General features: G+C 38.0%; 1 long non-coding RNA gene across 1 annotated transcript; it reads right to left on the bottom strand.

Annotated features, from left to right (window-relative positions):
• On the bottom strand, positions 1–25,737 carry LOC148157761 (uncharacterized). The gene is made up of 4 exons (XR_015764311.1): positions 25,494–25,737; positions 24,968–25,284; positions 2,894–2,941; positions 1–464 (listed from the first exon to the last, which is right to left on the bottom strand). It is a non-coding gene; the product is annotated as an uncharacterized LOC148157761 (long non-coding RNA).

Here is a 25,737-nt window from a genome sequence, read left to right as displayed (position 1 = left end):
TTAACAAGAAAGGGGGAGAAGTGTGTAAAACAAAGAAAACAAATAAAAATATAGACTTTTCATAAAATATAAAAGCTACTTCTAAAATGGATCAGGAGTCCATGTAGATATTAGGACTGATTCTAAGTTTTTTATCCCTCATTTGCATTTGCTTATGAAAATGGTTTGAAGTAGTATTGAACAAAGTGAAAACAGGATGCAAAGATCCAGTGAGTGATACAAACAAGAGTCCAAACTGGTAATGATTAACCATGGAGAGGTGCAGTCACCAAAGTACCATGACAACCTCACTCTCTACCAGGTGCTAGACTGGGGTCAAGCAGCATGTGAAAGGGGGAGGAGCCACAGAGGCAAAATACTTTCAGGATGCAAGTCACAAAACAGCCATTTAGAGCAGAGACCCTCCTTATATGGTCAGCAGCATCTGTTAGATCAGCTTTAGCTGTGGAACGTAGAGAAGCAACCTTTGAGAAAGAAACAAAGACAGGGTTTTTAACCATCACCAGAACATGTGTTGCTATGATTAAAAATGATTGACTTAAGAAAAAAAATAATCAAATTAGATCAATATCTCTGACTTCTAAATGTTGGTGTAAAACTATGAATCTATTTATGAAGGACACAACTCTGAAGAATTGAATTTAAATTAAAGATAAATTTAAACATAAGCAGAAATATTTCCAGCTTTAAATAGCTGGTAAAAAAAAAAAACTTCCTTCTTCCACAATCATTTATTTAAAGCTTGAAAAGGTTTGGCAACAAAAAAGCATAAGTGTTTTCTTGCTTCTGATCAATCTTAAAATCTTTCTTTAAAAGAAGTGGCAATCAGGGCTTGAAACCACAAGTAAAACATTAATACTAATCAAAGTAGATTATCAATTTGGAAAACCTGAACTAATTAAAATAATTAGTAAAAATGAATGATAAATGTTTGGGATGTTAAAAGATGTCAAAATGAACCCCGAGCAGAAGATGACATGGCGTCAGCTTTAAGTAAAATGAGCCAAGAGCCAGTATTTGACCAGCAGCCATCTGAAGCTAACTACGAGTTGTCTCTGAACATGTTGATATCTAAGCTGACATGAGTATTACATCTACAGGCGTAGTGTTGAAAACAGCTGTTGCCAGCTCAGTTATTTGGCCCCTGACCTGGGTGTTTGGGCACTGAATGGAGGCTTGTGAATTCCCACCCTGTTAGAAGCATTTACAAGCCCAAAGAGCCTCGCCTCAGCCCCCCTTGACCTCAGCCTCACCCTTGCCCAGAGCTTGCACCGAGGCATCCTGGGAGCATAAAAGGGCCAAAAGAGAGAAAGAGAGCAGTCCTGGCAGCAAGCCTACCTTGTCAAGTTTACAACCCAATCAGGCACTGCCTCATAAATTTCCACCTCATCCTCCTACAAGCTAACAATGCTGTCCATTCAGTGTGTGCTGCTTTAATAGCTCCTCTCCAGCTTCCTTCCACTGCCTAGAAACAAGCCTGCTCTCCACCTCCTCCTCTTACCTCAAAGCTTTAGAAAGGGATGAGCAGAAAGCGTACATCCAAGCAGAGCAACACACAATCAGGTCAGTGAGGAGTCACGGCGAGGTCAGCTGTTTCTCAACTGTGTCTGACCTCTGACCTTCTCTACAGTGCCACCTGGTGCTGGAATGACACTCAGAGGAGTCTAAAGTGAACTTCACGTGAACCTGGACCTTAACATTGGACCACTGCCTCACCCCGGCTCCTCCAGTGCAGGTTTCCTTTAAAGCAAAGGACCACTGGCTTTACCATTTTGACCACTTATCACCATTTTATTAACAGACATTACCTGCTTACATCACAAACACTTATGAGTGCTGGCTCAAACGTTGGCACTTTCTGTCACTGCTTGCGTTCAGTTCATTTCAGCTGATGGATTCTGGATTCACAGCAACTGTTAATGCTGTAGCTTTAAAGAAGCAAAACACAGCTCTGTCCAAGACAGCCTGGTACCGCTGAGCTCATACTCCCCTCTTGTGGACATAAGGAGAAAAGATATATATGTTAAACCCTGCTTTGTCACTAGAGGAAGCTCTTTCTTTAATAGTTTTTATCAGCAGTCACAGAAGTTATCATAAGTCTGACCAATGAAAAGGGACTAATTTTTGTAATCAGTACTGACTACTGCAATGTGTAATATAACAATAAATACAGTAAAAATTCTCCATTAACTCCCTTATTCTTTAGTAGATCTGGGTGTAGTGATGGACTCGGACCTGAACCTTCAGAGTTACGTAGAGACAGTACAAAGTTGGTCTTCCATCACCTGAAAAACATTTCCAGGATTAAAGAACTAATGTCCCAGCGAGATTTAGAGAAACTCATACATGTGTTTATCTTTAGTCAGATTGATTACTGCAACAGTGTCTCTACAGGTCTGCCTGGGAAAAAAAAAAAAAAATAAATAAATCTTCCAGCTGCAGCTGATCTAGAACGCTGCTGCTGGCAGCAAAATCCAGTGTTTTGGATTTTGTTCTTCCACTAGGAAGATGGAGCACATCATCCACTTCTAAAGTCCTTCTACTTGGTTCCTGGAGCTCAGAAAGTAAACTTTAAAATACTGATGATAGGTTATAATTACTGAACAGCTGAGCACCAGAACACATTAAAGATCTGCTACTGTTGTATCAACCTTCCAGATGCTCCGTTTTGTTCCAGAAATAGAACAAAACATGGAGAAGAAACAATCAGCTTGTATGCACCACAAATCTGGAATAAACTTCTAGAAAACTGAGAAACAGCTGAAATCCTGAGCTCCTTAAAGTACTTTGAACTGCCTTGTTGTTGAAATGTGCTATACAAATAAACTTGATTGATTGATCAAAAACAGGAAGTTAAAGATTTACTTCTGGGAGGCAGAGTGTTTGAACTCACCCATGCTGTCGCTGGGTTCTGTCTCCAGGGGATGGTCACCATAAAAACCTGGTGGGAAGGCATATAGAGGCAGATGAGCAGTTAGATATTACACTTGTGGTTTGCTTTTAGTGTTAAAAACTGAAGAGTGGCTCTGGAAAGTGCTTCATGCTGCAGGAATCTGCGTTGTTGTTTGGCAAATACTCTGCAGGAGAAAACATGGAATCGGGTCAAACGGTTGGTGAATGTGGCGACGTCACAGTGACCTGAGTGTTTTTTGGCTTTACAGTAATGCGAACTGTCCCACACCCACCTGTTGCTGTCCAATATCTACACTTTTTCCTGGCATACAAAACAGAAATTCAGTTGGAAATATTTCCAGCTGAAATATTGCAGACCAAGGCGTGAAAACTTAAGAGATTAAGAAACTACACTTAATGTACATTTTTATAGGGATGCACTAATATGAGAATTTGGACAGGTATCAATATCAAATATCAATATCGCTGTTATGGCCACAAAAAAAATAAAAAATCAACCACATTGCTAACTTCTCCACTGCTTCTCTGCTTCCCACAATCCTTTGCAGCATCACCATCACTGCCCAATGACCAAACAGATGTCACATAACAAATCTCATCCCCCAATCCAGAAACAAACAGCAACAATATGGAAATAAATATTAGTTATTAATACCATCCCAGTGTTTTTTGTTTTGTTTTTTTTAATCGGACTGATGCCGATATGTTAAATAAATGAAGAAATTAACTCCACTTCTGAATTGGTTAATAAACACTACTGAACTTTTTAAGTTAAGCAAATATTAAACATAAAATCAGCTTAAAATCATTGACAGTGCAGCTCAAAAACCCAGAAATCCCCCACAAATCAGTCTGAGATCCCAAAGATTCCACAGACCAAAGGCCAGAGGGGATCTAGTTCCTCCAGGGTGTTCTGGGTCTGCCCTGGAGTTTTAGTATGACATGACCATCCCACGTATACCTGGAATTTCAATCTTTCAGTCTTTGTGAATATTTCTTACATAGAACAAGGAGAAAAAACGTTAAATCAGGAGCTTAGCGTTCAACCACCAGGCATGATTCTAGGGCCTTATGAAATCTGTTTTACTTCCCAAATTCCACGTTTTTCATGTTAACCATATTTATTAACCCAAGAAGAATGTAATCATTGTGTGAATGAAAAGAAAACAAATTAATAGGTGAAGGTCAGCATACATATGTTTCACAAATACAACAGAGCGCTGTGGTTCAACAGAACATTAGCTTTACAAGATGTTAAAGTGGTTTTTCTTAATATTTGTAAGAACTCAATAATTATGAGCAAAACTAAAAATCTTATTAACATATGAAAATATTCATTTAAAAAATGCTTTACAGTTGATCTGAATACCTAAATATTTATCACATAAAAACTAAAAACTAAAAGCTTGACTCAGTGTTTTGGAGTTGCTTCATGTTCCTGCAACTGCACACCCCACTGTTTATTTTTTAGTCATAGCTATTGTTTGTTTTAATATTTCTTGTCTCCTTCTAATTTTATCAAATTTTGTTTTGCATCTTTTAATGTTTATGTTATTTGTTTCCACTTTAGAATTTAGTCAGTCATAGTGATATGGTGATAGTTTTCTTGGATTTTATTGGGCTAAGGCTGCACGATATATTCCTAATTTATCATTATCACAATATCAATGTAAACAGTAAGTGTTTGGATTCCAAAAAATATTACCTGATTATCCAAGTACAATGCATTCAAAGTGTATCGTCTCTATGACAAATACATTTTGAACTTGTTTACTGGAGCAGTATGAAAACTTTCAGATGATAAAAGAGGTGGTGATGATTCAGCATCCAATCAGTCATGCCTGTCTGTAGACAGATCTTTGACCCTGCTGAACAATGATTGCGTTTTGTGCCTCGTGAAAACTTGTGTGGGTGTAACCATAACAGTACCATGTATGTTGCCGATTGTAGTCTTACTCTTTTCATTATGAAAGAGTAAGACTACAACATCTTCCATAAACCATCTTACTCTTTCATTATGAAAGAGTAAGATGGTTTAATGTCATAATGGAAGATGTTGGCCAAAACTCAATAAGTTATCATCGTTGTCGTCAATATCTATACTCTGTGTCTTAAGGCAATTCACAGAACAAGATAAAAACATTGTTTTTAGAAATTCTCTGAATAATGGTTTTAAATAACCTAAGATTTTAATATTACCAAAAGATTGTGTTCATTATGTTGCCATTCTAGTCCAAAGTGTTGTCTCATCATAAGCTGGACGTTTGACCTCTTACTAGAGATGTGCCAATCAGGTTTTTTCCTGCCGATTCCGATTACCCATGAGGGCTGATCACGGCCGATCACCGATGCTGATCACATTATTATTATTTTTTTAATCATAAGCACTACTGGTTACATTATGTGGAAAAAGGAACCATGAATTCACCTTAATTTAGACAAAAACTTGTTTGTAATAACTTTTTCCAAGAAAAAAATAAAACAGGCATTGTGCAAATTGTACTGCTATTGGTAATGCTATCTTTAACAGACTGAAAACACATGAAGGCTCTGAAGAGGCTAAATAATGCAAAGAGTCAAAATAAAACCTCTCAACATTGCCAAAAAATTCAAGTCTAAAACTTAACATTGAAAGGCAAAAACAGGTTCCATTACAATAAACAATCCAGAGTTACTGAATGAAAACTTCCTGATAGCATGGTGGCTAGCTGATTACTGCTAGTTCTGAGTGGCTGTTTCTGACTGAGCAAAGGAATTATGCAGATCAGGGAGGACAGCGATTCTTTTTTCATGTTAGGACAACATATTAAACTTTACCTTTAATAACATAAAGTTACCTAATTTTTAAAGTGCAATCAGTAATACTTTTAGAACAAATTTATATCAGTAATGATTTCTTGGTTAATGTCAAATTGCATTAACAAAGACATTTTGAATAATGTCAACTTTGTATTAAAAGTGACATAATTTACCGAATGACGCTTTATGACAACATTCATAAATATTCATGAAGGCTTATTCATGTTCATGACAGGTGTTATGTCATGTTTATGAAAGTGTCATGACAGTCTTATTCAGCCCCCTTCAAATAAAATGTTACCAAAAAATTTTTTTAAGTTAGATGCTGCACCTTCAAACAGAGGTTCAGTGAGAGTCACTACCAGGTGGAGCAGAAGCGAAGCTCAGTCAAATATTACTACCTGTAGCGTAGCAGCGGTTCAACAGCGAGAGCAGAACCAACGTCTTACATCGCAGCTCGAAGACTTAAATCATTTTGCGGGTTATTTCTTTAGCTTTCTGACCGTCATGCTAATGCGGGTGAGTGTTTGTAGCTATGACCAGATATGGCACATATCTGGTCGCTCCATATGTTTTTTTTTTTTTTTTACTGCAGTGAGCCTCGATGTAGCCAAACTCCGTCAAGTATGGCACTGTTTTTATGCCATATTAGATTCGTCGTGTTGATGCATTTTGACGTGCTTCAATTTTCCGCCGCAAAACGCAAACTTCCCGATTCATTCAGTGCGTTATAGTTCCACTTCGCTTAGGATTTGTTGCTGCGCTTGCGCAGTGTGAAGGAAAGAGGAGACCAGCTTCACAGGCAGGCTGCGAAATGAGAAGCAGGTGAACGGTTTGTGTGATCGGCAACAAGAGACCGTGATCGGCGATCACCGATCATACACTTTTTCGTGGAAATCGGCCGATTATGATCGGTGGCCGATCCATCGGCACACCTCTACTTCTTACTGCTGTGGAAAATGCTTCTCATCTTCCAGAACCCTGCTGGTGTCACTAATTGTTATATTCTACTGGGCTGCACACAGATTATGAATCTAAACTGCACTTGACTTGACATAGAATAAGTGTTTTGAGTGTTGCATTTGTATTGAGCCTTTGCATTGATGTTCAACAGAAACACTGTCCAACTCACTATCCATTCATTCACGTCAGGTAATGTGGTTATTATTTTGCTGTCTTTAGGGAATAGTGTGATGAATCCTTTCTGCAGACCACCTCACAGACTTTTAGACCAAAAATTAATCTCACAGCACAAACTGCTGGAGCATTTTTAGTCATAAAATGAAATCAAGCTGTATAACTGGACTAATCGATCTAATAAATAATGGACCAATCAACCAATGGACCACACTGTCTGATTTTAATGCACAGCCTGATGTATCATCTGACTCCCATAGCTGAAGAACAATCTGTTTTCTTCATATCAGTTACCCTCTTGGTGCCAGAATTTATTTTTACCCACTTCCCCCTCCACATCTTACCTCCTTCAGCAGCGCAGCCATCTGTGCGCCCACCGAGTAACCGCTTCTCACTTACACAGCGCCCAGTAAGCCACATCATTCATGTCCAGACTGGTTCAGACCAAGGGGCCATCAGTATCGAGTCCACCAAACCACTCACCTCCCCCGATTTGTGTCAGCGTACCTCTGTGCTACCAACAGCTGTAGACCCCTGACCCGACACACGCTAGCTGCCCCCCTGTCCCTCCCCTCCTCCTGCCCAGAACCAGCCCCGCAGTCAACAGCAGCATATGTTCTCCCTAGAGCATACACCAACACACACGTGCCTCAGTCATCTTCCTGCTGAACAGACACACACTTATACAAATGTAACAAGAACGGATGTCTGCAGGCCCCCGCTGAGTCAGTGCACAATCTAGTTCACTGTCGATGTTTCAAATCATGTGATCGACCATCCTGGTCAACAATAATGGTGATGAACTGATTATTGAAATAATCATCAACTAATTTAGTAATTAAATAATAAATAACTGGAGTATGCACACTAAGGTCATTTGCTAAAAGAACACCACACTCAAATTAAGCCAAAGCTGTATGAAAAATATATGCAGTTTGATTTAAATAGAAAAAAAGATATATACTTTCTTTGTAAATCTGTTCTACTCAGAACTCCTCAAATGTCAGTTTCAGCTTCACCTGGTTCAAAAGTAAGTAAAAGAAAAAAGAAAAAGATATCCTATTTTGCACCTTTTGCTATCGGATTTTTGATTGGTTAATTGGACAAATAAACAGATCAGCTGTACTGATGGCCTGAGCTTCACAGGTTGATGTTAGAGAGGTTTTTTTAGCTAAGAAAGCATCCTTTGCTGCAAATAATCCAGTGTTCACTGAAGGGATATTGTTATTTATATCAATATAATGAAATTGAATTATTTATTTATTTGCATTTTTAATTACATTAAATGGTTAAATGAAAAATTTGCAGAATGTGCTGGATTTTTTTTAAATCAGATTAATCAAAAATATTGTCTGACAAATAGAATGCTCCATTATTAAAATGTGTTAACTGCAGCCCTAAATGAACAGCAGAATAAATAAAAGCTGTTGATTTTTCTTAAGAAATCATAAGTTAAGAATGTCAAAGAATTTGTGAAGTTACAGTGAATATTCACAACCTGAGAGCAAGAGAAAACAGAGTTCTCCTTCAACACAAAGCCAGCTTCACAGTGTTCCCTTACCCACTGTGAGGGTCCTGGTCCATCAACCCTCCACAAATTGCTCTCTGATTTTTTAGTTGCTCTCTGGTCAACTAACAACAACATTTCTGAGATCAGAGCCAGGTGTTGTTTCAGTCTGCTCTCCAAAGCTTCAATGTTCACCATGACCAGCCCCACAGTACAGAAGAACAGAGCGCTTGAGTGTGTGGTCTCTGTCACTAATCCCCGCAACAGCTTATTGACCATCATAGCCTGAGGCTGGACAGGTTTCCAGCAGCAGCCAATACAGCCAGAGCCTGCTCCGCTGTGGCCCATTGTCTGCCGACAATGAAAGGCTGCATCTTTAACCTTTCACCTTTAAAACCTTTGCAACCTCCAGTACAATCAGTTCACCATCAAAACAACATACCGTCTTCCCCCCTGGCTCCCTGCTTGTGGATTGGGACGTACGGAACATGATGGATTTGTGTGGTTTACCACTGAGTAGCTCAACACTATAGCATCCATCATCTCTGGATGTTCTGATGACTTCCAGCCAGGCTGCTTCACCAGGCTTTGATGTGCAGCTGGGCTATCACCGTACGACTCATTCTATTGTACATAATTAACGGTCTGTTCATAATTAACATGGAAAAATTATTGGGCAGTAATAATCTATAGGGCTATGCCATATCAGGAAAATGGAAATTAATAAATGGATTTATTCATTAAGTTTGTCATTACCAATAAATATTACTGACAAAGTTTGTTGCAGCTGCTTATACAATAAATGATTTTTATTGCAACCCAAAGGAGTTCTTTGCTGGGGGTGGGCATTTATCGTATTGTTTATCATTTATCATTATAAATTTCTTACAAGATTTTTGATTCATTGCTGTTGCTTTAAATTCCAATTAATGATGCTTTAAAAAAAATGTAAGTCCATATTGCCCACCCCTATTCTTTGCGATACTTATATTGCATACAGTAAAATTGCAATAACAGTAAATATATGCTATACAGCAGTGGTGTCCAAAGTCGGTCCTGGAGGCCCGGCATCCTGCATGTGTTAGTTCTCTCCCTGGTTTAGCACACCTGCATCAAATGATGGCTCATTAGAGGCCTAAGGAGAACACTGACATGCTGAGGAGGTTGTTACTATAACCAGAGAGAGAACTAAAACATGCAGGATGCCGTCCCTCGAGGACCGACTTGGGCACCCCTGCTATACAGTATTGAGCAGCTCTGAGAGTAAAGGTGTAAAGAAATTAGGAGCTGTGAAGCAGCACAGAATCTAATGATTGTAAGTGTAATTGTGTATTAATGTAATTTATGACGACAGATCATCCTGGAAGCAGGTCAAAAAGCATCAATCAACAAATCTAATGTGATATTAAGAAGCAAGCACTTGGCAGAGTATGGTAATTTATTGAGGCTCACTGATGAGAATAAACTAAAACAAACTCAGAACTGTCAGACAGCAGTTGAAGCAGTCTTCAATTTCCAACACCCAGCAGTATGAACACGACAGGCAGAAGGCTAAGCAAATAACCCCAAAAATGATTTCATTTTACAGACATAACCCTGCCCAAGCTCCAGCAGACAGAGTCCTAACACATTGAATGTCTCCTTAAAAAGGTGTTGCATCTCCTGGACGTTTCACAGCTCGTATATAAAGCTGGGACTTCAGTGTTAAGTTGTTAAGTTTAACATCTCTGCAGAAAAATCCAGATTTTACACTTCGGCACAATAATATCTGCACCCTGTACAAATATGAAGAGTAAGCGCTTAAATTCAGTGCTGCATCCCACCATTGTGGACCAACACGGGAATAGACTCATGACTGGAAAAGTACAGATGCTTCTCTTTATGAAAAATAACTTTAGTAAATGTTGTTGAACATTTTTTTGCCCGTTCAAAGTAAATGCTCTTTAATTTCACTAGTGCCTTTTTCTGCTTCAAGGTCAAGACTAGATTAATCTGGTTTAAGTAGCAAATGGGCTTTTAATGTGCATATGAAGCACTGTATTTATTTCTTTTCACATAATAAAAGGGTAAACACTATTTTTTTAAACTATGCACAACTGAGTTTTCTCATGCACAAAACAGTGTTGAATGCAACTTACATTTGACTTCAAATGATTCCTTTGTTAGCTGGACATTATTCGATATGTGCAAAGTTGTGAGATCTATTTGACTTTCTGCATAATTTAGGCTGCTGAGAGTTTTACTGTTTTCAATCTGTTAAATATTGCATCACTGATAACAGATTTTTCAGTTGTGGTTTTGACTGAATAGTTGCTGTACTTTTCTTGCAAGTTTTTGTATGTGCTTGTGGTGATAAGGTAATTAAGGTAATAAGGTAATTTTATGGTTCTTTTCCGCCAGATCTGTGTTATTGGTGTTGGTGATCAGCCCCGATCAGCATTTAGGGCTGATTCAATAGCATAAAACTTGATCGGAGCATCCCTACTACTATGTATGCTCCAAAAGAATCTCTAAAAGCATTGAAACAGCCCACCTTTTACAGCGCTTCCCCTACGCAGCAGAGGACCTACTCTAAAGAGAAATGAAGGGCAGCATCAACCAGATAACCATAGTACATCAGCCTCGACTTTTAAGCCTGTTCTGATCTCGATGCCAAAACCCAAAGGATAGTAAATTACCTGTTATTCCAGCAAATAGGTCTGTTTTAAATAAAGAGCTACAGAGAGAAAAGATAAAGAATTTGTTTCTGAATGAGTTTTAACACTGCCCCCCCAAAAAAACTGTTGGTCGTGTGAGATCCTAGTGGCAGCAATGTGTTTCTTCCACTCATTAATCAGATATACTCTTTGCCACTGTGACTAAGCTGCCAAGTGCTGATAGTAAAACAACAACTAATGACAAATTCAATCAACTTTAATGTGAGCACTTTCAAAATCTCTTTGAGGCTATTCAAATCCTGGCATGTCAATAAACTCAAAGATATTTTTTAAGTATATTGTGAAACACCCAACAAATTAATTGGATCTAGAAGACCAAAAAGCTCTTTGAAGGGGAGCAACACCAGTAATCCAATGCGTCTTCTTGGACAGGAACAGCTTTTGTACATAGAGTTTCTATGGTGACCTGTACTGGCCTATAGGTGGCAATAGTACCCATCATTTATTACAACATCAATCTTTAGCTAGGAGATGTACCACAGATTTAGATCAGCCAGCACAAATTGAGCCTACTAGTACATGCTGCTAATAGGTTGTTGCTATGGACAAAACGAACAATATGCTCGAGTGTACATGCTACATGTAATTCATTCATCCAGCCACTCAGTTTTCATCCATTTACTTATTTACCCCTGGTCCTTCCTGCTTAACATGACCAAATCAGTTGTAGGCTCCATCTTAAACAGATGGACAGTCCATCGCAGCTCCAACAAAGAACGAGACAAAAATACACAACACACTAAGTTTATCATCACCAACGATCTAAATTGGTGTTAATAGTTTATAGAAGGAAGATTTCATCACAGGGGAAAACATGTGCTATATGTACAAGAATGACAAGAAGACAGGTGTGTGATGAAGAAAAGGCTTGTTGCCAGGGATCACAGTCATGTAGACAACAGGGTAAAGCAAAGATTTAGACCATCTTTCTCAAATTTTCTACTGCTCCATTTGAATTCTGCAAAATGAGTTATCTGTCATATGTACCCAGTAGTATTATTTGAAGACTACTATGCAAATGGTCATAATCTTGGGTGTAAAATCAATCATCATTAAAACTCAACAAAACTGAGCAGAAACGGATTAAGAATACTTTTACTAAATGAACACAGTCAGTTAGGCTCATGTTTGTCCCTACTATATAAACAATGACACTTTGAATGTTTCAACCAAATTAATTAAAAAAAAACAAAAAACTAATTCGGTCTGGTAATCTATGCTTTAATGCCAGCATGGTGTTTTGTGTAAAAGTAACATGTAAAAAGGAGATGGTCAGTCCACGACTTCCCAGTGTGACCCAAAAGAGGGCAGTGCCATGTTACTAATGCATCCGCACATCCCAGATTACAGGATTCTAATGAGGTTGTTACAGTGACAAAACTTATTTACAGGCGTGTGACGTAGGACAGACAATGAAGATGGACCATTACCTCGGGTGAATAAAGGTCAAAAAAACAGGTCTTAGTTGTGTGACATCAGCGCTCTGCTCAATCAATCACTCTTTCCCACTTGCAAGATGGATGAGAGGAAGCACTGCCACAGATACATCATTGTTTTCACTCTGCTGCAGCAGCAGGACATAATGAATCCCATGCTTGCTGAGAGGTCAGAGTAGAGAGGGCTTCTTTACCCCTTGGGCACCACTTTACCCTTCCACCCCCTCCAATAAAGACGTCCATGCATGACAGTAAGGAGTTTCAGTTTGCTTCAGACAGTCTTGGAGGAACAGATGGGGTTATAACAAAGTGAAGAGGGGAGATGTTGCCACCAGTAACGTGACCACCTGGCTGTGATGTTGTGATAAGACCAAAGCAGGATCAGCTTGTTGTTATCAAAGCTCAACATGTGCTAAAAAAATAATAAAAGACTTAGGAGCTTTATATCAAATGAGACATTTCTTCTTGTGTTAGTATAGTAAAATTAATTTTCTTGAGTTTAACAATTGTTAAAATAAGAGTTTATTTGTAAATCTGCTACTTAATGATAGGACAAGGAAATCAAAAACTCTAGAAATCCAAATGAAGCTAAAAGTACATTTATTGGACAAAAATATAAAAGGGTCATTTCTGTTAATCCCGACAGAAATGGACTTAACCAGGTGATATGAAGACAAATGATATGTGTTGACCAGGTGAAGAAGAAAGATCGTCTGTGTGCCACTTTCTCTGTTTTCTAGTTCTATTTAGTGTCACTTTCCACCTTTTTCAGCACTTTGACAGACTAAGTCATTTTGGATGGAATAAATGCTTATTGATTTTCAGAAAAAGTAAATGTCTAAACAATGACTAAAGAGCCAAGGATGTCAGAGTGCGTTCAGTATCCTTTTTGATCATCTAACATTGAGAATTTATTTATTCCGAGTGTGTTGATGACAATCCAAATAAAAAATATTACAATTATAACACTAGACTTTGATGAATTTGCAAACAGTAATGATAAAAGAAAATTTCCACATATGCCTATTCTATAGAAAGAGTAGACTGTAGAAAGAGGATACTTGACGTCTTCAGAGCCAAAAATTGAAGAAATGTCAGTTCTTCCTGATATGATTAGGCGGAATTGTAAAAAGTGATAAAAATATATAAAATAAGTTTAAAATTACTTTTAAACTTGTGATTATGACTTTGTAGTAATATAGAAATAGTAATACATCACTGTTGTCATAGCATCCGCCACCTAATTATAAGGCCGAGACAACCAACAACTTAGGACTAAAATGTTCCAACATTTCAGAATCAATCTATCAAAACTCAACACTATCGAAACAGTTATTCCACCCATGTGTATTAAGCTCTTAGCTGAAGTAATGCTTCCTGTCCAAGAAGAATATTGTGTACATGTAATTTAGAATTCTAATAAAAAGAAACATGCATTTCACAAATCTACATTCCTGACTTCTTGCTTACAGTAAAAATGATCCTGTGGAAAAAAGGAAATATTCAACAGGCCAAAAAAATTAATTAAAAATACTCAAAGGCACATCCTAAATTGATTAAAAATAGTTTTAAATATCTTTATTTACATTGTAATTCAAGTAATTAAAGAATTGCAACCAAGCTTAGTCTTAATATTAGTCGTATGTTTGTCAAATTTTTATCCGTTTTATTTTATACATATGTTTACATTTAATACGTGAGAAAACAACTTTGTTTATTCAGTCAGTATTTAATGCAGCTGACAAGAAATTGATAAAATATAATGATGTCCTGTTTATCAAATTATAAACTATTAGCCTTTCATCTTAGAAATATAGAACTGATTTGTGTTCTTTCGGTACACACACACACACACATATATGTGTGTGTGTGTGTATATATATATACATATATATATATATACATATATATATATATATACACATATATACACACATCAATTTATCCTATATACAGCTCTGGAACAAATGAGACCACTTCACTGGACCCTATTAAAAACCTAATGGTTATTCCGCTAAACATTAATTTCTGAACTCTTCCTGAGTTAAAACATTAGTATTGTTGTTTCTATATGAATTTGTTTTCTTTGCATTATTTGAGGTCCGAAAGCACTGCAAATGTGGTGGGGATTTTGTCCATTTCTCATTTTCTGCAAATAAATATTAAATTTGTTTGCATCTCTCTCTCTGTCTGTCTGTCTGTCTGTCTGTCTGTCTGTCTGTCTGTCTGTCTGTCTGTCTGTCTGTCTGTCTGTCTGTCTGTCTGTCTGTCTGTCTGTCTGTCTGTCTGTCTGTCTGTCTGTCTGTCTGTCTGTCTGTCTGTCTGTCTGTCTGCCGGTCGTTAGGCCGAGATCTACTAGCAGCCTCTCAGCACACACTGGGGTGGATGTAAGATTTGACAGATTGTGATGGAACTTCAGGGCTGACTTAACAGGCAGCTTCGCCGTCATACGTTGACCTCGACATTTGACCCTTGACCTTGTTGTGTAACAAGGCACAGCACAGGAGATCCACATGGCAGTGCTGTCATACTCAGTGTTTCTGGCTGACAAAAGCATGTAGCCACATGGTGCTGGCCTCCTAATGCCAGTCAAATTCACACAACACCTCTACTAAATCTGCTTTTTTCGAAATAATCTCCAGTGGATGACTTCACGTAAAATACTATAATACTTTTCACTAAAGCTTGGATTTTAGCAGCTTTCAACCATAACAGCCTCTAAGGAATAATGTTTATGCTCATTATAACATTAGTAAATATAAGTTTTCCATCTGACGACTTAAAGTTAATCAATGCATTTTTTTTAATTGCATTTAAAATACAAAGTTATGGTTAGAGGAGAACTTTCTTCAGCTCATTCAAGGGAAATAGCAATATTTTTTAAACAAGTAAAGATTTTCAAAAGAAAAACTTACTGTTTTCATGAAACCAGTCTGTTTCATGGAAACGGATTGGTTTTCATGAGTTATGAAAACCAATCCATCAGGTTAAGCTAAAGCTCTTGCTAGTAACAATTCCACTAACAACTCAGTTTTCAGGATTTCCGGAGACGAACGTAGCCCCTCTACAGCGACTCTGTAGCACACGCTCTCTGTGTACATGCTCATCAATGAAAATTGCAAAAGAAAACAGGTAGGAGTAGTGCAAATATTGATCCTATAGTTTCTCAGTAGAGCATCTGACAGTTTGATGTTCACGGTTTTGGACATTAATGGTCTCAGTCCCACTTTTTTATCAGATCTTCCCACTTTAATGATAAAGCCATCCAAACCCCTCAGGTCTTCCAAAATAGCCATTTTGATAAAACCCAAAGGAAGAACAAAAACCATCAGTGAGGAATCATTTTGTTAATATGACCCTCATCTTCCTACAGACATGATGACATTATTAATGTTTTAAAAGTAAATGGTCTATCTTTTTGGTCATACTGTCTAATACTGCAAATATAGACCACTAGTTCCACCAAAAAACTTCAACAATTATTCATTTCTAGTTTCACCTTACCTTAAGTTAATCTGCCTTAATATAGATTTTTATCTACTTTGTTTTATACCAGTTATTTAAAACATAATGTAGATTCTATTTTACCTCAGTTTTTTTATGTAACATTTCTATTTTTTATTATCATATGTATTCTGATCTTAGTCCAACAAAAAATATTTAGAATCTATGCTTCTTAGAATTTTGCTACCTTCCATGTCCTCTCCTCATGTTTCCTCAATTCTTCACACCATCATCGTCTCTGTTAACTAGACATTTCAGCTCATTGTTTTCATGCTAAGCCTCATCTAGCTCATCATTGCTTCATCTCTTGATCTTAGGTAAAGCACACTCTGTTACTGTCATGTATAGAGCCTGCTCTAAATAAAGAGACTGATTGTCTAATTGATACATTGATTATACAAAATCAAAGACAAACTGATTACAGGGAAGATTTGTCAATAGAGTTTTGTGGTGGATGTTTTTTTTTTTCTTTTTTCTTTTAAAAAAGGAGGTCCTATTCAGATCAACAACTGGATAGCCTCCCACTTTTAGATTATTATTTCATATTATTGAAGCAAAAAAGTACATGATGGTAGATAAACCTAAATTGGTTACCCTCTTTAAGACGTCAAACAAACAATGACTTTTATTGTGTTGGTTCCATGCATCTAATCAACATTAACAGTTGATCCTGATGCGTGACTGGGCTCTGGGTCACGCTGTGGTCAGGGAGGGGGGGTGGAGGTGGAGTAGGGACTCTATCACCACCACTTGACATGCTCAAAGGAGCAACTTCTCTTTCATCATACCAGGGGTCAGAGTTTTATTACCTCACAGAGCCAGCCAGCATATAGCACTGAGCAAACTCAGGCCTACAGCAGCCATCTGATTAGAATTAGCTCTAACCAGAGAAAAGACCGTCCCCATCAGCTGGATGTGAGCGGCAGCCAATAGACTCTGTCCCTGGGCAATCTAGATACAGTTGTACCACCCTGATATTAACCTGATTTTAAGAAAAATGAAATATCCCAAGACTTTAACAAGCTTAAAAACAGGAAGTTATTTTTAAATTGTATTTTATCATCTTTGTTTCTTACATTAAGCCACAAAGTCCTGATTTGGTTTTGAACTGGTGACCAAAGGGAAAAGAAAATTGCATTTTAGTTTAACAAAATTAGTTAAAAACGCTGAAAAACTGTTAAAATTTAAAAGTTAATTATTGAGTTGAACTACATTTCCATTTTTATTCCACTAATGAGTCTAAACTTTATCAATAAAAGAAGGATGCAAAAATATTTTTAAATTTGTTCATGGCAAAGACCTGATCATTTCCAGCTTCATCAACTAATCCGTGGCTAGTCCTTTCAAAACTCAACAGTACAATACTTTTTTTCCAATTAGTTAAAACATTGCTGGGCTAAAAGTTCACATAAATATAAATACTTTTTTTTTGGATTAGAACTGTTTAAAATCTTTTTTTGTATCTTTATTATAATTAATGAAAAGAAATCATAGTTGGCTAAAAATCAGTATCGGCATCAGTAGAAAAACTTTAGCTAGAACACCAGCAACAAAAGTGTGATCTAGGGATCTGTAATAATCAGACTGCTTACAGTTATCATGGAAAAGAAATTAATTTATTGTTTCAATGGTGAACTCTGACCCTGACTTGGAGGATGTTGGAGACATCCTCTACAACTTAGTAACTTTGTTGCTATATTTACTGATTTTTCAAACAAAAAAAAGCATGTCAGCCAAAATCAGAATCAGCAAGTCAGGTTTTATAAAGATCCCTGATTGGCCAGAGAACTGCAAACGGTGCACTCCTAAGTATTATGTAGAAATAATATATTGTTTGTTTAAATATTGTTTGTATTGATAATAATTGTTAAATAGCAAAAATATGCAAAAACTGTCCTTTTACAACCTGGAGAAGTCTATGTATGTTTGTGTTCAGGTAAGAAGAAGAGTTTCTATTCAACAGTTCTATTTAAAAACCTCTACCTGCACGGCTCCATGTGTCTTTTCTGTTGTAAAATGACTGAACTGCATGATGCTGAACTGTAAGGCTGTAAGCTTTGAAGAATTTTTAGTTGTGCACAAAACCCAGATCAATGCTGGTTCTTTCAATTGAGAGTTTTATTTGGAACCAAGCTGGTTTCATTCTTTACAGGAGTTGATCTTTTATAACCCCCACCAATAACTGTACCCATCAGAGCTGCAGCCTTACAGGAAGGCCCTCACTACTCTACATACCAAGTTCAGTGCTTTACAGCTGCCTATAAAGTCATCCTCCAACCAAACTCAAACTGAAGACATTTATTGCCTCTGGGTTGGCGACGTGATGAATATCACAGAAGCCTGACAAAAGCCCAACTCCCAGATCAAGCATCATTGTGTCATGATACTCCAGCTCATTCCATACACCATCACACAGCGCAGACATAGGGCTATGGTGCAAGGGCTTCCATTAGCATCTGTTGGAGTCCTTCTACCTCTGCCAGGAGCGAGCAGGCAAAGTGCCCCAGCCCTGCAGCTGATGGATCAAGTGGAGGCTGTAAATACTTTGCTGGGTTATGTTAAGGTCAGCCGAGTGCAGCGGCAATAATCCTTCAGGAGCATCATCCCACTGTCCCTGCTCCTCGTTCAAATAGCACTTACCTGCCACTTCCCCCTCGCCCCCCGCGTGTCACATGATATACCTCCCCTCACACACACAAATAAAACATTTAGACTTGCATTATAAATGAAGACATTATTTTATATAAATTATTTTCAGTTCAGTTCCACTGCAAAATTATTAGTTCTCTGATTTTACTTTTTATAGGTATACGTTTGAGTAAAATGAAAATTGTTCTTCTATTTTATGAACTACTCGAAACATGTCTCTGAAATTCCAAGCATTTTTCCAGAAAATGAGAAATGGTCAAAATCACAAAAATATGCAGTAACAGACATCATGCATGGACCTCAGTACTGAGCTGCGTTCCAGTGCTGCTGTGGTGATGCATCACCATTTGACCTCCATCAGCCTGACCTCAAACATGCTGCCAAGAAACAAGAGCCAAAGCATCAAGGACATTCAGCCTTTAAACCTCTGGGGCAAAGGAGACTTCCTGCCACAACACTGCACATAAATGCTTCGTTTAAAGTTCAAAGTTTACATAGCAAAGGGCATACATCAACATTTTGACAACAGTTTTGGACTTGCATACATATTTATAATAAAGTGTGGAAATATGTATACAAATGTGAAAGAAAAAAGCAAGAAAAAAGACAGCCAAATATGCAAAAGAGATGCCGTTAAATCTAGAATGCTGAATCGTGGCATGGATAACATAATGGCATCCCAAGCCAAGTTCATAAAGTTAGGATGTATATGGTGAATTAAAGGGAACCAAGAGTACTTTTGTATGAGTGCAACTAGGGTGCACCGACAAGTCGACCAGCCAATAAATTAGCCACGATTTTCTTAATTGTGAGATCAGTGATCGGCTGACATGTGAAAATGATCTTTTCCACCGATCTCATCTACCTCAGCAAAGACCTGAAAATCAGCCACTGTCCTCTTTTTCTCTGCTGTGAGAGAAGTTTGCCTGACAGACCCACACGTTCACAGTTAACAATAGTCACCCCACTGTCACCAACTCAGCGACTCTCTTGCTATACATAGCAATATTTCAGACAAAAATAAATAAATCAGTATCGGCAGGTCAAGCTTTTTAAAGCTTGGTAATCTGCAAAAAGCCAGTAAACTTCAATCAGTGCACCCCTAAGTGCAACATTTTGGAGACTTAAACAACCAGCACTGTAGGGAGAGACATAAAAGCACCTTGTGGTGCAGTTTGCCTGTAATTTACCACATGGGGAATGAAGACTTGTGCAAAAAACTACAATTCCAAACCCCTGACAGTATTATGTTAGATAGTGAATGTTACGCTCCTGTTCTAACATCACAGATTTATAAAGGCAATGTGTATAGCGATATGTCCATGCACCATTATGTAAGCTACAAAAAATATGTAGCATACAATTTATTAACTAAACTTATTTGTACCCAATAAGTTTCAGAAGTTTTCCCAACTGCAAACTTTACACTCTTCTATACATGAATGACCTGGTCAGATTTGCTATCGCCTTAGAAACCAGATGTTGTCCTAGTAGGAACACAGTCACCACCATTCTACTGCTGATTACTGCATACTCCATACTTTTTAAAATCTCTAAACTGTGTAATGTAAAACATGTCTGGTCTTCCTTAAAAGCAATGTCAGGATTGATAGTAGCATTTCTGTATAAACATTTATAGAAAACAATCGGAATTTGTAAATATATAATTCTGAAAAACAACTTTCATCTCTGTGTACTTTTCTTTGAATTCAAAGTATAATTTTTGGGCAATTGAATTTAGATTAATCACATACATTTTAAGGCACTAAAGATTTTAACACAATTGTTTGTTTTTAGCATACAACAGTTTTTCACTTTTTGTTTTTTTTTTTAAACATACAAACGTTCAGGCAGAATCTTTTTTATGTTTGCGATATCAGCAAATAGCTGCCATGGAAAGCAAAGATGCTTCTGTTGCCCCACCGGGGGTTGATGTCTGCTTCTAAACCGATCTGATGTGACCCTGGAAAATACTTTTATTTTGTGCCAGTTGTGCTAAAATTAGTTTGTCTATCAGCGAATCTATTTGAGCCTAAAATAGCATCTCAGTGCTGAAGCTGGTGCAACAGCACAGATGCAGCATCCACAGTCCACATTTCTAAAAGTTTTTTCCAAATAAGTTCCATGAATGATCAGGGCTTCCTGTAACAATGGAAAGCTGAACAGCTAATAGCAATTTGCATCAATCTGATGCTGGAAGCAAAGATTAAAAACTATACATATTTGTTGTTGAGTTCATGTCTCTATTTATTCAATTCAGCAGCAAAAATGGCTTTTGAGTTGAAAATATTGCATATTTAGCCAATTTATAGTTTTCAAATAAAATGTGATTAAATACAGATACAGCAATTGAAGCAACCAATTTTTTTATTGATTCTCCCCACTAATAATTTTATAAATAGGTACAGTGGGACCATGAGCTTTAGAGCAAGTTGTGAGAATTACTGACATGTAAATAAATCTAAGGTTGGGTCATATCAATTTCTGGTTCATTGTTAAGATCTTCCCAGAATCTACTCTAAATTATTTGTCCACCTAGATGGGTTGGTGATACTGAAGTATTACTCTGTGTACTTTTTTATTTAAATAACCTAATACTTTTGATAATTCTTTTTTAATAGACCACTTAAAATACACTGCATTGCTTTTAGAGTTATAGCAGCCTTGCCAACACCTGTGCCTAGGAGGCTTTAGAATGATAAGAAAAGAGGAAGAATCTAAGAGAAAACTAACATTTGTAAAGCAGAATGTTAAAAGAACTGTTAAAAGAACATCCATTCCATTTCCCCATGTAAACAGATTTGCCCAGATTTAAGCTTTTGGGCTCCAATAAAGATGTTAATGTCTGTCTTTAGTTTTTTGGTCTGTGGGAAGAAGGTTCCAGAGTTTGGGAGCCTTAAATGAGAAACAAGTCTGTCCAAAGGATGTTTTGAATTTGTGCGTGTTTCACGCATCTCATAAATAGCCTGGTTCCAAGCCTGGTTAAAGAAATATCTGAACCACTGCCATTGTGCCTGTAATTTTTTCCCTGCAGAGTTTTAGGTTTTGTTCAGGCTCTTCTCTAGAACTTGCTCCACAGCACACCGCTCTTGTTGGATTTGTGTCAAACTAATCACTCCTCTGATTCCTCTGAAACATCAAGCTGCAATTCTACAAGCCTTTTGGTGACAGAAACCCAGAGACAAGAAACGCAACATGATTGATTATATCTGCCCCCTCACCTTTTACTACCCCCTACTCCCCCACCACCACCACCACCATCAGCTGCAAAAGAAACCCACTCCCATTCTACTGTACCGGTCATCATTCAATCATCACAGTGGGGGGCGTGGAGAAGGAAAGGGAGAAGGGACATTATGGGGTCACATCCTGTCCCTGTTCCACTTGCTTACCCTTCCCGGGGGACAGGACAGCCCCTCACCGGCTCCATGGAGCCACAGCAGAGGCTGACAAAGCACTTTCTTTCAGCCTACGCTCCCTGCTCATGCCAGGCCGCCCAAACCCCCAGGATCAGATCCACATAAACACCAAACCTGACGTCCTGCTTTACTCCTCCACTGCCTTCAGTCACACCAAACCTGCACACTTCAGAGCAGCTCGTGTGTTGTGTTTGAAGGGATCAATAGAAATTAGGTCTGTTTCCCAAATGTGGTTATGTGGAGACTCAGAGTGGAGCCGGAGTTGCCCCGAGCTCTAAGCTGCTTTTGTTTCTTCTGAACAATAGTGGATGATGGTAAATAGGCCTGAGGAGTGGACATTGCTATTCAGCAGACAGGAATGGCTCTTCCAGCTGGACCTCAACATCTGGAGGCATCTGTGTCCTGGGGTGGCAGCGATAAAAATGAGAATGGTTTCCAAGGTGACATCTTCAGTGCCTCGCTACCTTTAGAGTTGGAAAACTACAAATGTTTTATACAATTTAATAAGAGAGAAAGAAAAGCAGAAGCTTTCCTGTGATCTGTAGGGAGAAAATGTTCTCCTTCCACCAAGTTTTAGGGTTTTTAGTGACCTTATATGAAATTAGGAAAGAAAAAAAAAATCAACAATTGTCTACAGATGTACAACCAAATATAAAATAAGTACTTTTAGAATATTTCCCTAAAGTTCTGTTTTTTTTTTTGTTAACATTCATACTGAGCATTAATGATCACTTAGACACCCTCACTGTGTTAAGGAGTGACAGGGTTGAGTGAGTAAAAATCTAGACATCAGCAAATTCTGTTTTCACAAAATCGAACCACATTAGCTTACGTCAAATAAATCTTTCTGTCAATTATAATACACAACAATATATATTATAAAGCTGAGAATGAAATGTAAGCATTGACAAGAAATTAATAAGAAGCACATTTAATATAAATAAATAGGTTTATAATGAAGGAACAATAAAAAAAAATATTTTTTTTTTTTGCTTGGTTATTTGTTTTCAACAAGTCTGCAAATAGATTTCCTTCATTTGAAACGGATTTGTTTACAGCTTAGTTACTAAGAAAACTGAAGAAAAAGAAAGATGCTTTTCCTCTACTAGTCAAAAATGAAAACATATTTAATGATCAGATTTTCCACAAATTTTCCATTTAAAAATTTCCATACTTTTTCAGACTCAAATTTGATGGAATTTTTTCCCGCACAGGTTTTATTATCATTTCTGATAAATGTGCACATTTTCATTTATCTATATGGTCCATGGTAAGAAAACAGAATGCTGAATTCAGTTCCTGATGTTGTTGAACAGAAAAGGGCCATTTCACCAGTTTTGTGGCCCAACTTACACCAGCTCTACAGATCAAAATCTATAATGCTTTGGCTTTTTAAATCTGGGCTGGTCATCGTACATGTTACACTGATTACTTAAAGCTAAATTTGTGACGTAGCTACACATTCGTTTTTATGTAGACATAAGAACAAAGAACATCTGTGGAAGCTATTTGTTTGGTGAAGCACACTTCAATCTGAGGGATCACAGGGCCAATTTCAAACACTGATAGGTGAAAAAGCAGTGAAATGAGTGGATATTTACTTGTGACCTGTGTCATTTAAATGAAAACAAAATGTTTAACCAGCGTTAAAACTTTAGTTCTGATGTTAATTTTTACATGAATTACACATTATTGTAAAAAGCTCTTTTTAAACAGAAAGTGTTATTTTTTTTAATGACGAGTAAATTCAGTTTGGAAACAGACATATTTCCAGACTGTTCCAGACCTCAAAAATGGTTTAATAAAACTCCATATCTTTCAAGAATGTCCAGGAACAAGATTGTAACGTAAAGAGAAACTAATTGTGCAAGAGAATGCTAAAAATATCAGAGAAAATGTAATATTCCAACAACTATTAAAACGTGTCAACGTGGCAATTAGTTTTATCTTCATTATAATCATTAATCCCATGTATATGACCAACTTCCCAAAAATCACTGGAGGAACACTGAATGCTTCCTCCAATGTTTTATTTAAACTTTTTTTTTTTTTTTTTTACAACATCCACAGCGAACCTTCAGTGGCGCCAGGGCACCATTACTTAGGAGGAGCCGGGGTTGGGAGACTTTTAATCTTGGATGTGACGATAAATTTTGTTCCCCGTATGGGGAGTCGAAATGGGACTGGCGCCTGCTGCAAAGTGCTGTGAGGCTCAGTTTGGGTATGGAATAGGCCGATATCACCGAACAATATCCTATGAAGACGCAATTAATCAGAGAAGAAAGGAGGGGTTTTTTGTATTCAGTTTATATATATATATATTCCTTGCAAACTGTAGACCAGGGCCATGTGAGGAGCTGCATGCAGCAGAACCCCGGTAGAACCCATTCCTCCATGTCAACCCGTTCTCGTTCTGTCCGGATTTGGGAGACTAACAAGCTAATGGCTGCAGGGCCTTCTCCAAGTTCAAAAGTTCACCTTTTACGATCTCCTCGGGCCTGACTGACCACCTCCAAATAAAAACATTCCGACCTCTGTTCCCAGCAGCTCCAGCAATCACACACACACACACACACAACTCAAAAAGCAAGTAAACACACACACACACACTTTGGAATAATAACCCCAATTCATTCGTTCCCTCTTGAGTAACAAACCAAATTTTGCTTATAATTTTACTCTTTGGTCAGAAAGAGTAAGTTTGCAAACCTAAACTCCGTCCCACTCGCTAAACTAGTTCTAGGAATGCAGCTTATTATTTAATTCATTCGTCTCCCTCAGCAACAGTTTGCAGACGCTTCCAGCAGCAGCAGCAGCACTGACACACTCAGAGGCTCATCAAACATGCAGCCATGTGTTTTGGATGGAGGTGCGGTGCTAGCCTACCGTTCGCTGACTTGGCGTCGTTTCTCTCCGGGTAGTCGAACCCATTCGTCCTCTTCTCTATCTCCATCCTCCAGCACGGGCTGATCCGGAGTCAGCCCAGCGTTGCCCCTCACCACCACACAGCAGGGGATGATGGCGGGGTTGAGGGGTGACAGTAACGTTGATGTTGCTATGAAGTGAAACAAGCTGTCCTCAGCTTTGCTGCGTCACCGCTCGGACCGCGGTCCCATGCCTTTCAGCGAACTGTTTCCAGTCAGCAGGGAATTACTGGATCCACACACACACACACACACACCCAGGAATGGTGCGTTTGAGGTCTGAAAGGAGGGCGGAGTTCAGTAACCTGGGAACTTAAGTAGCTTTTGCCGAATAAAAGCTTGGTTTATTGTTAGAATAAATATCACGCGTGCAATGCGAACATAATTCCTTTCAGTTTGCAATAATCAAAGTGTTTATCAAAATACCGAGTTTTAACTCAGAAAACCGAAATGTAAATTCAATTGTACATAATTAGAGCTGACCTTACCTTTTCAGTTCACTAGAAAAGGCGTATACTGAGCAAAGTAAACGCAGGTGAATTAAAGCATTTTTTTCTCAACCTTCTACATTTGAACTGCAACACAAATGTAAAACCTGTTCTGTGCGAAACCAGTTTAAACTAGCCGAGTTGTTTGTACACGTTCAGGGTTTTTTGGGCCTATTTTAGTTTCTTCTGCTTAACTGGAAAGCAACACCAGCGCACGCGACAGCCAGCTGCCTTCGCCCTGAGG

This window comes from Poecilia mexicana, unplaced genomic scaffold, assembly GCF_051168715.1.
Source record: "Poecilia mexicana isolate PSO_F unplaced genomic scaffold, ASM5116871v1 scaffold_9, whole genome shotgun sequence".
Classification (NCBI taxonomy): Eukaryota; Metazoa; Chordata; class Actinopteri; order Cyprinodontiformes; family Poeciliidae; genus Poecilia; species Poecilia mexicana.
This window is presented reverse-complemented; position numbering and strand designations above follow the sequence as displayed.